Source organism: Mesitornis unicolor, unplaced genomic scaffold (assembly GCF_000695765.1).
Source record: "Mesitornis unicolor isolate BGI_N332 unplaced genomic scaffold, ASM69576v1 scaffold24098, whole genome shotgun sequence".
NCBI lineage: Eukaryota > Metazoa > Chordata > Aves > Mesitornithiformes > Mesitornithidae > Mesitornis > Mesitornis unicolor.
The window spans coordinates 45,596-63,391 of NW_010202891.1; positions in this window are offsets into that span (position 1 = coordinate 45,596).

The following is a 17,796-nucleotide window of genomic DNA, read 5'->3' on the forward strand; positions in this document are numbered from 1 at the left end:
GGGCGGCGGCTGGGTGCCTGCCGAGCGGTGGCGCAGGTAACCGGCCTTGCTGAGGAGAAGTCCCCGGTCCCAGCCCACATCCCTGGCTCCGGATCAAGTCCCTTTCCGCCGCCGGGGCAAGTTAAAGCTCCTCAAAACTTAAGTTGTACCTACGAGGTATCTGTGAGGATCCGTCCCGCGGCTGTCAGTGCCCCGCACAGGGTCTGGCTCCGAGGAGGTTCCCCCGCCACCTCAGTCAGGACCTGATTCCCCTCAGCCGCCTCCGGGTGCGGAGATGCACCTGGAAAACGCATGTGGAGTCTGTGGTTCGCTTGGGGAGTTTGGGCTGTTTCCCTCGAAACCATCTCGGGAGGGAAAACAGTCTTTTAAAGGGCTTTCAGAAAGCGATCAGAAAACGCAAGGGGAGTGCAGTGTATTGCTTCTTTTTCTCTTTCCATAGGCAGTGAAGTTAGCATGGAAGAAAAGCACAAGACGTAGCTGAACTATAAACCAGGATTTCATCCTGCAGTTTTTAATCCTGCTAAAATGCTCCTTCTTCTCCTGTCACTGCACCACTACCACCACCCATCACTTCCTCTTCTTGGGGGTTTCAGTCAGCAAGGGGTCATAAACCACTAAAACCAAGCTGGAAAAAGTAGTGTTGTATCTACCCGGGCACTCCCAACATTTAATCTCAAATTATATTTTAGCAGAGCAGCTTTAGTGGAATTTATAGAAAAGTCCTGTTTGGTTTGTTTTCCCTTATCCCCTTTTGGAACTGTAAATTTCTATCAGCTGTAGAAATGTAAATGTTATAGAAGAGCTGGGACTGTAAGGAAGGAGATTGCCAGCTGCAAGATACAGACAGCCTTATTATCCTGCAAAGGGGACTGAGTACTGATTAATCACAGTATCAAACCAGTGTATATAATGTCAGAGTACTTTCCATGGGGTTTACAAGACTTAAGCATGTCTAGTTATAAATTATGCTGGTATTAAAGGCCAGGGACCAGCTGTCCTAAATTTTTAAATAGTCAGCTAAGTCTTTGGATTTACAATTCTGCTCCATCTGGGTGAAGCACAGCCTGCCTACACCTTTTCTTTAATCATACTGTCCACATAAAATTAAAACCTCCTGTGTTATGGAAACACAGGCTTTTATTTTGGAGCATTGGTAGACAAAAGCTTCAGGATGGGTGTTGCTAGAAAAGATCAAGGTTGCAATGCTAATAGTGGGAAATGCAGATTCGTACCCTTGCCATGACACTGTGCTTCAAATCCCAATTGGTCTAATGGAGTAATAGTGATGGGAGCTTCTCAGGAATGTGTGTTAGTGAACACATTGAAAAAATCAGATGGTGTTGAGGTGCTAAGGGTCATATATGCTCAGGGTCATGTAAGTACATGTGAAGCAAAGTATTAAACAGGACATTAGATTTAGACACATTAATGTCAGAATAGTTTGGCTCCAAATTGCAATATGAGAAACCCTATTCAAAAAAACTCCTGTGGTAGTTGGGCTGTCTGCTCAAGGTACGACAGCTGAAGTTGAATCTGTCAGATTGGATTGTCATTTCAGTCTTCCTGGGTGTAAACAAGGAGCAACTCCCCTGGCCTCAGCAGAGTAACACCGAAGAAAAATGAGGTGTGTCTGGCACTTTCATTTTTTCTTTGTTGTTGTAAAAAGTTTGATATCACCAACATCATGATACACCTGGTCTATCAACATCTCAGATCAGTATCTGAGAGAAGTGGAGTTATTCCATAACTTGACACTGCTGTAAATAAGAGACAGTTTGGCCCTCACACAACTAGATTATAATCACAGCTCCAGCACCACCTCCCTTCACTCTCTGGCCAAGTAACTCCTCTGAGGATGTTTCTTCATTTCTATAATAACACCTTTCCTGCACATTCTGAGGACTAACAAGCTGAATGCTTTGTAAAAAGCTTTAAAGAAGTTGGGCGCTGTGTGAATGCCAAGAGTGACTGTAACATGCAGATGCAGGACACATTCAGAGGAGACTGAAATATAAACCCTTTGGTGATCTTCTCAGTTTCCAAAAAGGAAGAGAAAGGGGGCTAGAAGTTACTGAAGTTACTCAGGGCCCCCCAAGGCACGAGTAGCTCGTTTACAGTGAGACTGACCAAGCTTGTTAAAGTAACGTGGAGTTTGTGCTGATTACAGGATCAAGTTCACTTTTCAGATGTAACCCAGAGAAGTAATCTGCAATTACTTTTCAGGATGAAAAGGAGTGCCATAGCTTGATCCAGTGGCAGGGTGGTGCATCTGTTTGGAAGGGATAGTGTGCAGGCTGTGTGTGTATCAAGGCTTACTGTCTTTTATACCAGTATTTGAGAGGTGATCCAGAAAATTTTTAACACATGTATTAGCATTGCCTGGAGTAGTAGTATCTCGGTTCGGTCAGTTAGGACTTAGCTGATTCACTTGCTTTTTTGACACCTAGATATTATTTTTCAAAGATACGAACTTCTCTATAGTAGTAAGGATGTGATTTTTCAACCAAGACTGGATACTGTACAATAACAACAATATTTATTTGCCACTTAAAGGGTTCATAAACAGAAACCAGAGTGCTTTATTTCTGTAAATCACAAGTAAGTAATAGTCAGGAAAGCTCAGTCTGGCTAGTGGCCTGCTGGGAAGCCTCGGTTAAATCGTTTAACCTGCCTGCACATTCTCTTTATCATCTTTAAATAGAGATATTGTGTATTATCCTCTGAATATATCTATTAGATATTTGATATTAGCCTCTCTGCTCTAAGACCTACTAGTAAAGTGCAATCTGGAAGAGCCAGGCAGGGGTTCTGAGTGTTTATTTGTATGAGAAAATTTTGATAGTGGGGTCAAAGTAATGCAGAAAGTTAATGAAGGAACTTAAAAGAGAACTCTATCCAAATTCTCACTTTATGCCCTGTCTGCATAGGAGAAACTGAAAGGGAAAAAAAATAAAATAAAAACTAGCATTCAGCTCCTTTGCCTTGACAATACTTTAAGCCTTATATGGCAATAAAAATGTAGCAGAGAAAGAAAGAGAAAATAAAGACCTTGATCTTCATATGAGAAAATTAGAGTTCACGTTTGGTTAATGTCACCAAATAAAGAAATCTGTGTTATTTCAATCCTCCACCGAGAACACACTGTTGAGCACAATTAAGGATCTCTCTGCTTTACTGGGCAGCCACATCACTTCATGCTGTGATCTTGTCGGATCCCACAAGCTAAGCATGACTGGGCTGGGTCAATAGTTGGTGTGAAAATTCCCAGGGAAAGCCATGTCCTGCAGGTGTTGTTGACTGAGCAAAATGGCCTTCTTCCCTCAGTTCTGCATCAGTGTGTACAGACAGTGCTAGGGGGCACTGCACTGCAAGAGATGGTTGCATTTTTTGCGGATGAAGCTAGCTTTCTTGCAATATCTAAAGAACCCACTCTTTGGAAAAGGAAAGATGTTAAACTGGGTGTGTTGGTTAAATTTCAGGAGAGAGAACGACTTTCTGCTTCCATATATATTCACTGCAGTTTACATCAGGAGTTTATTAACAATATCCTTTTCCTTCCACAAGTCCTGCTTGGGGATGGAAAGGACCATCCCGGAGCTAGCTGCAGAGACTGAGGTAAAAACACTTTGGGATATTCCTTCAAGAGACATAAGGTGTTGCTGTAAATGAACTATAGGCATATTCACTCCTTTTCTGACCACATTTCATTGAGAGGGATGCCAGGTGCTGGCAGAAAACTGCTTCTGAACCAACAGATGCACCTGAATGTAACTAGTACAGGAGAGCTTCCTCAGCCTACAGAGAGAGAAAAAGAGGAAAGGAAGGAAGGAAGGGAGAGGAAAAGAGAGATGGAGAGAAAGATAAAGAAATACCCCCTATTATCACAACTACCACAGAAAAAACAAAACCTGATGCATGTAGTGGTTTAAAACACTCCAGCTCATGACCAAACCCCATCTGGCTTAAACTGAGCATGGCATGAATGAAGCCAGGAGACTTCGGCCTGCACTACAATCAGTCTTGCCACCTCCATGAACTACATATTAATTTTAAAAGCTTCTGAAGTATGGGCATTTTTCCATTTTGACTTTTCCACAGTAACTTGACTTGATTCATGAGCGTAGAGTCCTGCCATTAACTTTCTACACTGTCCAGCTGCCAAGTTGCACAAAAGCCTCCTCTTGTCCTAAAAACTTTTCTTGAAGTTGACAACCCTCATATATTTTACACCAGCTCAGCATCACAGCCTCTAGGAGATATCATTGTTTCTCTGCTTTTACGCAGCAGATGGGAAAGGATAGGTGCTTTTTGAAGCCATCTGATGTCCTTTTTTACAGCACAGTCATACCATCTCATAGGGCAGTACAGAGTGGTCATAATATTCTTGTATTTCCTGATTATCTCTTTCTTTTTCTGACACTGTCCTTTGAAAGTACTGTTTTGTTTAAAATGGTTGTGTTTGCTATGATTTATGAGTGTGAAAAAGATTGAAAAAACCTCCTTTATTCCTCTGTTGTATCAGTGAACTTCATATGCTACTTAAAATAAGAAGACTCTTTCTTCAAAAATGTCTTTGATTCTATAAATATATATGAAAAAAAAATCATTTGATCTCTTTCTCTGAGGTTGCAAAGGAATTATGTCACCTTCCTGTCTGGAAGCCAGACATAGGTAACACTCTATCCCGTCCCAAGCTTTTCATTAGAGGTACACCATTAAACCTTCATCAGCTGTAACGGTTCTATACTGTGTTCGGTCTTCCAGGATCCTTTACAGATGGTGCTTACAGAGAGCGCCCAGCCTGGGAGCAGACCACAGGCACCATGTGTCACCAGGAGTATTACATTATAAAGGACTGTAGAATATGAAATCACCCTCTCGGTAGTGGGGGGATGCTCCAATCAGGCTGTGATGTGGCATCAGCTGCAGAAGGGCAACCAGGAAATATCTTTTAACAGCCTTATCAATCTGAAAATGTTTCCTGCACATGACTGCGTTCTTTGGCCCCAGTCCAGCAAAACACTAAGGCACATGTTTAGCTTTAAGCACACAAGATGCTCTACTGAAGTCAACAGGACCGTTTACATGCACAAAGTTAAATATAAGCTTAAGTACATTTCTGGATCAGGGCCAAAGGGCTTGGTACCATGCAGGGTTCAAGCCAGGAGGCTGTGATTAGATGGCCTGACAGAGTCCAGAGGGGAGGACACAATGTGATTTGCTTGGTTCTACCTGCCTCATTCCAAGCAATTAATCTTCTCTTATTTTTGTTTATAATAAGTTTTTCCATTTCTCTTGCTTTGCTTTCATGCTGCTGTAGCCATTTACAAATTGAAGTTTTGTTTTTCTTTTTTAAACCCTTCTAAACTACATCAATAGCTTTAAGTGACTGAACAAAGAGATTTCAAATAGATGAAGTGCTTCAAATGGTAATAAGAGCTGGTGTTCCCAGAGCTTTGGAGGCTGGCACTAAGCAGAGAAGAGAGTGAGAGCGATTGAAAATCACTTTTCTGTTGTTCCTTTGTATGAACTGGTTTCTGGCTTATGCAATGCGCAGTAATTAAAATGACTGGAATGCCTCACATTTTTAAGAGAGCTTTAAGGCAGCTCTGTGGCATTGTGGCCAGAAGAGTTCATGAGCAGATTCATGGCTGCAATCGAGGTTTGACGTTTCTTTAGCGTAACTTGAAGACAATGTATCTGTAGAGGCCTTGGAGGGGAGTTTGAGAAAGGAGTAGACACAGGAAAGCAGTAATGTCTGCCCTCAGCATCAGCTCCATGAGCAGCTATGGGGCAAGCCTTCCTTTCAGTGAGATGAGAGCCTAAATGTTGGTGTGGTCATCAAAGATCTCATTGCTTTCTTTCACTGCAGCCTTAATGTCCTGCCCAAATTCAGCTGTGGGACAGCACTTACACATTCTCTATCTCTCACTGTAACATCAGTTACTCATAGTGCCTCCTCCTAGGTACTATACAGAAAATGTCTCTTTCCGTGAAAGAGGGTTTGCATTTGAGTACTGGCCATTGCAGTTGCTGGGTGTATTTGTGGGGGTCCAAACAGCTCCCCAAAGCCTGACAGACTGGCAAGTCTCTCTGCTCACAGCAGGTTGCTTTCCCTGTGATGAGGTTTACTCTGCTCAGCAGTGGTAAGGGAGTATCTTGCTGCTTTTCAGCCCTCCTGGCACAGTCCAGAATTTCATTTTCCATTTTTGTCATTGAAGGTGGCTGGCCACTGCATCTCTGGTCTTCTTTCAGGATTTGGCCTGGCTTCTCATAGTGATGAGCAGCCAAAGAGAAGCAGGGGAGCTGAATCCAGCCTCTCTTGGGAAGGGAGCTGACCAGATCCTTCTCCTCTAACCTCTCTGCCTCTCACAAGCCTTCTGAGGACACAGACTGAGCCTGCTCCCTCATCTACCAGTATAATCTTTCTCCCTTTCTCCTATGCATCAGAGGGCACTGTTAGGATACCGTGGTCTCCATAACCCTGTGTGAGTGTAGGGAGATAAAGATCCCAGGCAGGAGAGAATAATCCTGTATCTCTTAGACCATCCTGAGGCTAGCAGAGCTGCAGTCCCCCCATAGGCAGTAGGCCACCCAGTCCCTAGGATGTGCCACTGGTTTTAAAGCATGTTGGAATCCTCTGAAATGACCATACTTGTGAAGAGCAGAAAGAGCAAGGGCATTCCTCTTTTTATTATATTAATGAGCCTGGAGACAGTCTCAGGCTGTCAGGTCTGAACAAAAGGTCTTCTCTTTACCTGCAGAACAGGTGCAGCTGCAGGAAAAGTTGCTGTCTTCCCCCTCCCTAAACAACCTACAAAAACTTCCTGCAAGAATAAGCCAGTCACTTTGTCCCCATAGCCCAGCTGTTACTAGTTTCTCACCTGAAACGGTAAAGAAAAGCGATAGTTACAGGAACAGTCGCTAATGATGAGGGTAGTGTCCAGCAGGGAACAAACTCCTGTCATCCGTGTCAGCATGTGGGTGTCAACAGTGAGAAGCAGTTCCTCTGTGTGGAGATCCCAACAGAGATTATTGCCTTGGCACAGGATTTTTTTTAAATCCAAATCAACTTCCTCAATGCTTTTGTTCCTGTGTCCCCAAATCAATGTATTCTCTATTCTAAACAGTAGTGGACTGCTCACTTACAGCAAGGCCTTCCTGTACAGACTCAAGGTCCCAGCCAGTAGAAGCTGGGGGATTTCTGATGTGAGATTTCAAGGCCGGATCTCTTTCTTCTCTGGAGCAAAAGGCAGCACTCCTGTTTCCTCACTCATTTGGAATTTTTCTCCATAAATCTTGACATACAGTGCGAAACAAAAGATGAGGAGATGGTAGATTTGCAGCCTAGAGTGAGGACTCTTTCATTTGTTCATTGTCTCACTCTTCCTGAGTGAAGAGCAATACATTCCTCAAAGGACCTTTTCAGGTCGGCAGTATGAATTCCACACCTAATGTATTAACCTCAGGAGTGAAAAGATCAGTGTTTGATTTAGCACAGATGTGCAAAAGTAGTATTCTTTCTCCACAGAAGACAGAGAGAACAATCCACAGCCCTTCTTCCCCTTTCCTTTAATCTGAAAGCCCTGAGCTGTCACTTAGTTGTGCCTTTCTGTGTGCTTCTGAGGGGTGCTTCAGTGGGGGACACAGAATTATGGAGAGTCATTGTGAGTGATAACGGTACTGTGCAGCAAGAGTTAATTTGTAACCAGCTACAGCATGGCTGGAGGTGAAGCCAAGAAAAAGGAACAGAGCAAACTTCCTCTGTTTTTCCTTTGCACTCAATGAAAGTATCTTTACCAGGGACCATGGGGCTAGGATTATGATCACATGCTTTATTAGCAGAAGCTTAAAACAACAGTGGCCGATACTGACAGAGTTCAATTCCTTTTGATTTTAACTGGGTTTGTAGCAAGAGCAATGTGGTAGCTCACAGTGGGAGTGCTCTTCTGAAAGAGAGGCACATGGTGTGAGTAAATGTACTTGCATGCCACTAGTACTACCCAGAAATAAGGACTTCAAATGCACAGCAGAGGCAGCAATGAGAACTACCCAGAGCCAGCAGGAACGAGGAAGGTGTCAAATGTATGTACAGATTACATACCAGGAGCTGAGCTATGAAGTACTAAAGCTTGAACATGTGCCCTGAGCAAGAAAGCAGCTCTCTGTGGCTCTGCTCTTAGTAACAGTGCCACCAAATCTCACCCAGAGTGTTGGCCAGGGTTTCAGCATTAGCCCAAGGGCTCTGCTGTGGGAGCCTGGACTGGTAAAGTGCAGTGGTTCTTCACAAGTGCTAAGAGGCTGAAGAGGTACTGAACATTTTTAGTGGTAGCAGGTGTCCAACACTAGCTTAGTATAGCACATTCTCCTCTCTCCTCTCCTCTCCTCTCCTCTCCTCTCCTCTCCTCTCCTCTCCTCTCCATCTTCTGTAGATTACAACTGAGCATTTTTAACCAAAATCTTGCTTCCTTTCCTCCCAGTTCAAGTTCAGCAGAACCATCACCACCCCAGCGAGTGGAAAGGGAGTGGAGGGATGAAAGTCTGCCCAATGCAGGCAAATTCTTAGTGCAGCTAGAATAAAAGGCACTAATCTGGTCTCTCTTATCTCACTGTATAGCTATGGGTATACCTTCTGAAGGCATTGCAACTCTCTCTCCCACTGGATCTATTGCTGGAGAAAACCTTCTCCCACTGATACTTACATAAAATAACTTTTGTTTCAATAAATTTGTTGTGCCAAAAAAGCAGGATCATCAAAAAGAGCACTGCCTGCCTCATGGAAGGAGCAGGAGGCTAGGAAGGGAATATTTTACTTCATTTGAAATTGGTTTCCCATCTGGAATAAACCTTCACCTCTGAACATCATATATAATGGCAACTTAGCCTAGAGGGGCTAGTATTGCATTAGCTGTGCATGGCTGTAAGCAAATAGCACCGCAGAGAGCTAGCTGGAGGAAGCAACATGTTATTCCCAGGGAATGAGAAAACATTTCCTTCTCTTCCCTGTGGAGACAGAGCCTAGCTCCTTAACTTAGAGAATGCTTCCAATTTCCCTGAGGTGTTTCCACCTGAGAAAAGACTTTTGAGAATAGGAAGGAGAAAAGAGAAGCTGGTGCTGCAAAAGAACCCCCTTATTCCGACAGGCATTTCTGGGAGGGAGGCAGGAGGGCAGCTTTTAAAGCCATGCTTATGGCTGTGTGTAAAGGATAGTTCTCAAAGGATTCCCTTAATCAGATTCTGCAGAAGATAGGCTGTCTCTCCGTAATTCACCCCATGTCTTATTCTAAGGCCATATGCTCTGGTCACGTGAAGATTTACAGTCTCAAAATTTACTGACCTCGGAGAATCTGAAAGTATTATGCAAGAAATCATGTTCTGTGATAACTGAGGCCTCACACAGCCGTGCTTTCTAAAGACTGCTTCTAACTCGACACACAGCCCCTCGAGGGCTTTGTAAGCCCTTCTGGGGAAGAGGGAAGGGGAGAAAAGGGGGGAGCTGCTGATCATTGCCATATGTGAGAACCATCTCCATCTGCACGTGGGTGTGACGTCTATGTTATCACAGAGGCTGTGTTCTGTGTAGCCCCCCTGTTTCCTGTTTCCAGTCAGTGACTTGCTGCTGGAGCAGGAATCCCATATCACTCTGTACTGCGGTTCCAAAAGAGGAAAACGATGGCCAGTGGAGGGGGAAGGGGTGGGGGAAATCCTCTTAAATAGCCATGTAGGATATCTGGGCAGGGATGTGAGCCAGGAGTCCTCAGAGGCAGTAGAATAAGTGGGAGTTTAGCAAACAACCATTTTCTTTCTTTGACTAGTGGTCCTCAGAGACCTCAGCAATCCAGTTCTCAGAGCTAATTTTAGCTATTTGTGGTTGGCCTGTTCCTAATGTCCCTTTCCTATCTCTCACACACACTGAACCTTGGGATACTCTCTGTGGGCTGACAGATGACGTGAAAACCTCTAATCTGCAGGTCAAATATAAAGAATACAGTGGGATCAGGAAACTGGAAGTACAATTTGCTTTTTTCCAAATAAGGAAGATATATTCATATTAGAAGTTCTTCGCATACCAAGCTTGTGGGTTTTTTAAAGTATATGAGGGGAATGACTTATTGTTGAAAATTGTATGGTAACCACCAAAGATGTTATCATCCTATGGACACTTTCTTTCCTGTGCAGACTATGACTGACATGCTTTCATTATTTATTGGCACTGCTCTTCTGTAGGAAAACCAAAACCACGTTGTCCCAAACACTGTACTGATATATTACGGGCAGAGCAAGTCCCTGCCAAAGGGCATAGAGTATATGTTAGAGAGGGTTCAAATGAACATAGTGGCAGTAAAGCTGTGATGCCAGGAGTGAGGGAGCTTGCCACATGTGGCATTCATACTGTAGATGCCAAGTTCATGTCAGTCTGAGTCTTACCTGCTTTACAATCCTGTGATGATTTGATGTCAGTGCTTTCTCTTCCACAAAATTTGCTATAGAGCCTGTGGTGAATCTGATGTCCAGAAGCACCACAGGGTACAAAAGGAAGGTAAAAGGCTTGGGATGACTCCTCCTATTTCAACCAAATTTTCACAGAAACATGAGCAACAGGTGGCACTTTTTCTTGCCCTAAATTTCTTGTGGATTCCCTCTCCTAATCTCCCCTCATCTCCACATACACATCTGTAGAGGATGCTTTGCAGGCCCCAGATGTATTCTCTGAGTGATGTATGTGTAGGACAGTAAAGGGCATATGGACCCTTAAGGGATCTGCAAGCTGGTTCTGCTCTGTAAGAAAACTAAAAAAACGTCCAGGACCTGGGAATCAGGTCAGTAACCTTACTTTCAGTTGATAGATTTAAGAAGGCTTTGAGTCAGGTGAGGAATCTTGGGAAGCTGTTTAGAAGGAGAAAAATGTAGTTATTTTGTCCCTCGAGGACAGGAAAGCGCTATTCCTTGAGCTGACAGAGGCCAGATTTATGTTATTAATTGGGCAGACAGCCCTGGTTTTCTGTTGGGCCAGAAATAAAAGACTGACTAGGTTACCTTGGGCAAGACTGCCTGTAGCACTCTGCTCTGGCTGGCAGGAAGCAGTCAGTCTGCATGTAGAACAGATCTAGTGAGCTGCCCATCCTCTTCTTCATGCCCTGCAGTTATTTCCCAGGTGAGGCTATGGTGCACAAGGAGCTATCTTCCACTCTGCAGAGACCCAGCCAGAACACTGCAGCCAGCATCACTGTTAGTAGAGGCATAGAAAGACTGTTTGCAGCAGGGAGAAGCCCAGCAGTGAGCAGAGCACATGTGGGGCCACAGGGGCCATCTCAGGTTGTCTCTGGCTTCCCACAGACTCCTGGGAGCTCTGCTGATTGCTGAAGGTCCACTTCAATTTTAAGAGTAGCATTGACACCTTCTTTCACTTTTGGGTAAGTCCTGTCCAAACTGAAGGAATGGATGGGGGGAATTTCCCACACACACAATCTACATCTATTTCCTAATAATCCCTGGGCAGACAGACACAGTCATGCGAGTCCTTGAAACTCTTATCCGCTTTGGAGGAGTAGCGGGTGTGGTGCTGTGGACATGGCCAGATACACGTGTTACTCTTCACAGAGGAGCTCACTGTCCTCCAAAGACTGAATATCAACAAAATCCTTCCTGTGGGGACTTCCAGCTTTTCCTGAGCCAGCTGTAAATTCCTTTGAGGCTGAGACTAAGAAAACTGGAATCCTGGGAGGACCTTGGTACAGTCCCAAAACCATTTCCACTGAACCTTCCCAAAAATATAGTTTCTCTGACCCAGGAATGTTAGCTCTGTAACAATGGCAAAGCTGAAGTCCTAGACCATTGGCATTAACTAACATTAGCTTATTACATTTTTGCACTCGGTCTGTCTCATCTAATATGAAAATCATTTTCCCCCTGGGAGACACACTGTCTTTTTGTTCCATTTTTGTGTAGCACCTGGCACAACAGGGATGGTAGTATTTAAGTGGGGTGCTACCTCCATATAAACAAATGCAAGTATTGGGTCTCTTGATTTCTCTCTTTACCACTTTCTTTTTTAATTTATTATTTTGGAGTGAATAATCATAAAGCATCTGAGTTAGCACAACACAGTTAATGCCTGCTTCAGCCAGGAAATGGTCGGGAAGGGGGAAAAGCAAGGACTGGCGTCTAAATTGCCATGGGACAGTGGAACAGAAGCCATGAACTGGTGTGGAGTGGGTGAAGCAGGAGGTAGCTCTATGTACACAGAGAGCTCCTCAGCCAGTCCCAACAAAGCTGGAAGAAAACTACATTTTCTCTAAGGCAGGTGAAGGTGCAGTCCTGTAAACCCAGGACAGACAGCCACCCAGACCACAGGACCTACCAGCTGTCTCCTCGCTTGCCAGACCTTGTGGTTTTGCACTCTGTCCCTCACCGTTTGCCCTTTTTATGGGAGTGGTGCCTAGCAGTTGTCACCCTCTGCACAAACCAGATGAAGAGTTTGTTTCCCCCGCTGTGACAAGTTTCCTGCACATTTTTGCACTTCCTTGCACGATACAATTTCTTTTCTGAACATTTGCAGACTTCCCCTTTTCAATGCAGAGGTTCTGGAGGGACATAACCCTTCTTGGAGTGAGTGCATTCCCCAAAAGCCTTCCCCATGATAGTGTAGCCCCAATTGTCAACACTTTTCCCTCCAAGGATGGAGAATGCAATCCAGGCCTTCCTCCCCTGCCTGTAGTGTCTCTGAAGCAGTGAAGTCTCCAGCAAGCAGAGAGCCAGAATAGCCACCAGGACGCCAGGAAGGGTGGGAAGTAAGAGTGGCTGCACCACACTGTGTTCCAGACACATTTCATTGGCAGAAGGTCCCTATGGGACTATCAGATGCTGGCATATGTTTAGGGCAGCTTCTGGGCTACTTGCACTCACACTGGTAGAGAATGACACAGCTGCAGCCAGCTCCTAGGGGCTCTCTTCCTTCCCACCGCTTGTCAGCAAAGTCTGAGCAGAGCAGAGAACTCAGCTCCACATCACACCACTTACACTCACGGACTTCTCCACCTCTTCCTACCTGCCAAAGTAGGTGGGGGGGAGGGTGTTTCATGGAAATCTTCCCTCTAGGGTGAGGAAAAAGGCAGAGAAAAAACAGCCAAGTCATGTGCTGTGCTCACACTCTTCCTTGCATCCTAAACCAGACTCACAGACTGACAGGAGTGATCTTACCTCCTTGTGCTCACATGCTTGCTCACACAAGCACAGGGGGGTAAGGCTGCCAGGGCTGTTCTCAGCTCTAAAGCAGCCCTTTGACAGGACTGGACTTTTTTTTTTACTTTTTTTTTTTTTCCCCCAGATGAGAGGCTGGTCAACACCACCCCTAAACTCACCTCCACCCCCAAACAGCTGTTTTGCCAAAGGGTGGAGAAGCAGACCTCCTGATTGAGGGTGGAGCAGTTTGAAGGGGAGGAAAGCAGTGACTTCACTTTTTATTAAGTAATAGCAGAGCAGAGTGTGCGTCATTCTGAAAAACAAGACTTTGGGTGGGAGCAAAGGCTCTCTGCAGCATCGTAAGCATGGAGCCATCCCCTTTGTGGGAAGTAAGCAGAGCACACCATTCTGAAGAGGGAATTCAGAAAGTCAAAAATGCAGTAGGTTAGACACCTTATAATCTCATTTAAGGGGATCAAAGAAGAGCACCAAGATGAAAGGGCATGTAATGGTGAAGATGGTTTGAGCTAGACTTTAGGAAACACTTTTGTCCAGGAGGGATGGAGGAGCATAGGAATAGATCAAGTCCATGTGAATGGAATAGCATGGGAATGGATTCAAATCCATGTGAATAAAATGGGAGTGAAAGTCCAGCGCTGTATCCAGCCCTTGGCCAGGGCGAGGCAGGGCAGGGCAGCATCAGTGAAAGGACTGCCATCTGCTTACCCTGGAACCTGGTCAGCCTTGACTGGAGTACCAGTACCACTGCAGCCCGAAACACCCTGCAGCCTTCTCTTACTCATGTCATTGGCCTGGTCTCTGTAAGGAGTCTGAAACTCTTGGAGTGTATCTGGCTTGTCCCTTCCAGGGTGCCTACACACCATTTACTATGCAAACAGGGCAGCCCTGGCAATTTTTATACCAGGGAGGATTCTTGCCCTGGCAAGGGACTTATTTGTAGACAGAAGGGAGCTCCTCAAGCAGCACACGGGGGTCAGCTTCCACAGGAGCAGATGGCACTAGGGTCCATGTACAAATACCACAGGGGATGATGACAGAATAGACAAATGTGTCTTTCACAGAGAGTTAGCCGCTTGGGGACTGCTGTTCTTAGATTGGCAACAGCCTCTTCTCAGTCCTGTGCTAGTGAATGAGTATTGTAGGATCTGGATCTATCTCCCCAAGCAACCCTCTTTAAAAACTTGAAAGAATGTGTAGGCAGCCTCGGGCCAGTCTGTAGCTGCATTCCCCAGGGTCTCCCAGATTCCATTGGCTTCTGCCAGTCCTGACTACTGCTGAAAGTGTCTCTCAGGCTTAAGAGCAGTCTGGTACGTTAGGGATCATTCCAGGCTGTTCTCACCATCATAAGAGTTAAAAGCAGTCTTAGACTCCAGAAGCTGCAAAAGTAACAAACATTTTCATATTGTTTATACTGCTCTGAAAGTGCAGCCTCCAGAGTGGCCATCAGAACAGAAGCTGTTTCACAGATGGCCATGGGCTGACTGTAAAAAGCCTTCCTGATGGCTCTGGGCAATGCTGATGGCATTGATCACAAGGTCCCTCTGGCCCCAGTTACAGTGGGGACATAACCAAAGCCACTTCTTTCCTCTCCTAGTCCTCCCAGGTGAAACTCGGAGCATTTTCACACCATCCTCCAGAGACATTACAGTGTGAGAGCACACCTACCTAGCATTCCTCTAGCAAGCACAGGTACCAAAGTGTAGTGCATTGGTGCTGGTATGTGCTTCACTTGTTGGATACTTACCTGGGATCTTGCCCGGGCATGTTTGACCTGCCTTGAAATCCAGGCTGTTGCGTTTGGAATTGTGCTGCCACTCAAATGAGTTATTTTATATCTGGTTCCTACAGACCTTTGCATACTGCAGCCACACATGGTGAGCAGGTTTCAGATGCAGTCAAGAATTTGGACTCTGCTTAGTAGAAATGTAAAAACCTGCTAGGCTGTCAAGTGTTCAAGCCCTTTATCTATCTTTTTCCTATATGAAGCCCCAGTTTTGTGGTACCAAGCTCTTAATGGCTCCTCATGCATTCCCTAGAGTCTCACCAACATTGGAAAGAAATCGAACACAAGCAGTAAGCCGCTTTCTTCACTTCTGCTTCAAGTATATGAGAGAGGAGAAAGATAAAAAATAAAGGAAGCAATAAATGTACGCTTTCTGCCAGACTGATTGACAGCTGCAAGGGCAGAGTTCAATTTCTGAGGGTCACTAATAAACAGACTATTGTGTACCCACTCCCAACCTGAGAAAATTAAATTAACTGAGAGTTCAAAGAGCTCTACTTCCTTGCTCACAAATCATAAATGGCTTAGCAGAACAGCCCTGTTTTGGAGATAAAGAAGAAAAGGACAAAGGAACATAAACAAAATAACAGGCACCTACCAACTCCCCCAGTGATACTCACCAAAGTCCTCTCCTATTGCTTGCTGAGGCAACTGCTACAGCAGACCATTGCTTCCCCATGCTCTAGAAAAGCTCTACTCACAGCTGACAGTTTTGGGGTACCATCACTCACCTGCTGAGTAGCAAAGGCTTCTTCAGAGCTGGGGCTGAGCCGGGGTGGGAATCCCTGACCAGTCCATCCAGTTTGCTGTCTAATGTAGCCATTCTAACTCTGTCAGTGGCTCCTTTTAGTGGCTCCAGCTAGGCATCCCCCATCATCTCCAGCTCCTGCTAGTCACTCCTAACCCTCAATGAGTCCTGTTTTTTTGCTGCTCAAAGACAACTTCTTAAACAAACTTTCCTGGCCCTCTAGTTTGCTCTGTTTTTACCTCCCAAGACTGTAAAGGATTACATGAAGCTAAGGGTGTCCACCTACTATGGGCACAGCTAGTCCCATCTTTTCACACTTCTTGACGTTTGTATTATCGTAATTTTTATGATGAGATTATTGTTTTCTTACACAAATCCTTTCACATGCTAGCATATAAAACTCAGAATGTATGGGTATTAGGTCTGCTTCTCTGCTTTTTTAGCTCCTTTTTTCTCCAACTGAGGTCAGCAGGGCAGTCCTGCCCTTCTGGCTCTCCATCCCTCTGAACTTCCTTGCTGGCAGGCCAGCAAAACTTAAAGGGAAAGACAGTGTCCAAGCTAGTTCTTTGTGCCTTGTGGTCAGCCTGAGCATCTCATCAGGATTCACCAAAAAATAGTAATACCTGTCCTATGTAAGCCTCAAGACAATTCTCTGTTCATAATAAAGATCCTACTGTTAGATCTGTGCCACAGATGAATGAACTCAGAAAGCTAACAAGATGCTAATGTGTTTGTGACCAGTTCCAATGCTTTTCCATCCCTTCGCTGTTTTCCTAGAGTAGGCAATATTCCCTTCTCAAACCGGGGCATTAGTAACACTAATGACTGGATGCATCATCCCTGCATGCTGAGTGTGACTCACAAAGTCAATATGGCCCTAGCAGCCGAGGGGAACAAAGCAGTGTGTTCTCAGTTACTGTTTTTGGCTACGCCATCACTGGAACAAGGGCAATGATGTCATGGCCGTAGGCTTAATGTATAAGTAATGTATACAACACTACAAGTTCTCTATGATCTATTACTTCCACATTAATGTAACTCAGAGCATATATGTACAATTATCTGCCAGAGCCAAGAATAAGGCATTTGGAACAGATTATTTTATTTCAGGCTTTTAACAAGAATACTTCTCAGTCCCAACAGACTAGTTCTGGAGAGGTAGTACCTAGCTCAACGTTGAGCTATATAATTTAGTCAAGACCTCAGCCATAAAGACAAAAGTTTGGAATGTAGAAATGGGCAGACAAGAATCCCACTAAGAAATAGCTTACATTTTTCTGACAATTAACCACTGTTGCAAGTATTTACATAAAAAAAGAGTAAGAAAAAGCTCTCAGGCAAAGGAAAGACATTATTCCCAGCCATTTTCAAGAAAATTACTTTGAAACCTTTCGTGCACTTGTGTGTGAACAATGTTTTTCTCCATTAGCCTCTGAGTGGAGGGGGGTGTTGTTCCTTCTTTTCAAAAATGTGTTATGTGTATTTAGTGGTCCGTCAAATAAGCCAGCGCAGGAGGGGGCATAGAGGCTAAGCACACAGCGACATTGTAATCAGAGGCCAGTCAGTGGGTCACGCAGACAAGCTCGTACTAGCTTTAAACTATCTCGAGTGAGTGCTGATAACCGTAGCCACAGAGTTCACGGTAAAGCTATTAGCCAGCGGCCTGCCGCAGGTTAATGAGCAGGTTTTGCAGCCTGCACTGAGCTGCTTCACAGCCATTCTGCTGCTAGCACCCAACTTAGGTAGCCTGAACTATGGATGGGACTACATGAGCTACTGTCTGCTTTCTGCATGGATAGCTGTGCCAAGCATGGCAGTTCCCTGCCTTATAAAGCTCTACCCTAACATACTGCTGGGTTGCTTGTGGGTACTTCAGGTGATAAGGCCTGCCTGTGTCCCATAGTATGGGTCCCTTTCAACATTTGCTGGGTTAAGCCAGGATTTCTCTGCCCAGCAAAACAGGGGAAGCCCTGAGAGTTCATAACACAAAATCTTATCTCAAGGGAAAAAAACAGAGGCTTGTGTGTAGAGGCTTGTTGAGCTATGCATTCCTGGAATAGTT